This window comes from Nymphalis io, unplaced genomic scaffold, assembly GCF_905147045.1.
Source record: "Nymphalis io unplaced genomic scaffold, ilAglIoxx1.1, whole genome shotgun sequence".
In the NCBI taxonomy this organism is placed as follows: domain Eukaryota; kingdom Metazoa; phylum Arthropoda; class Insecta; order Lepidoptera; family Nymphalidae; genus Nymphalis; species Nymphalis io.
In genome coordinates, this window is record NW_026089608.1 from 21,857 (window position 1) to 22,500 (window position 644).

Consider the following 644-nt stretch of genomic DNA (forward strand, 5'->3'; position numbering starts at 1 on the left):
GCATTTGAACTATAACAGAACGATAATATAATATCTTCGAAATGTGAAAAAATTAACGCGGTACGTTCGTGTATTGTGGAATCGAAGTTTACATTTTACGACGATAACATACTTTATTTTTCTGAAATATTTTAAAATAACATTAGAATCGAACACGATAACGATATCCGAGTGATTTCATTCGATCACTAAATTTGAACTATAACAGAACGATAATATAATATCTTCAAAATGTGAAAAAATTAACGCGGTACGTTCGTGTATTGCGGAATCTAAGTTTACATTTTACGACGATAACATACTTTATTTATCTGAAATATTTTAAAATAACACTAGAATCGAACACGATAACGATATCCGAGTGATTTCATTCGATCACTAAATTTGAACTATAACAGAACGATAATATAATATCTTCGAAATGTGAAAAAATTAACGCGGTACGTTCGTGTATTGTGGAATCGAAGTTTACATTTTACGACGATAACATACTTTATTTATCTAAAATATGTTAAAATAACACTAGATTCGATCATTGCATTTGAAATATAACAGAACGATAATATAATATCTTCAAAATGTGAAAAAATTAACGCGGTACGTTCGTGTATTGTGGAATCTAAGTTTACATTTTACGACGATAA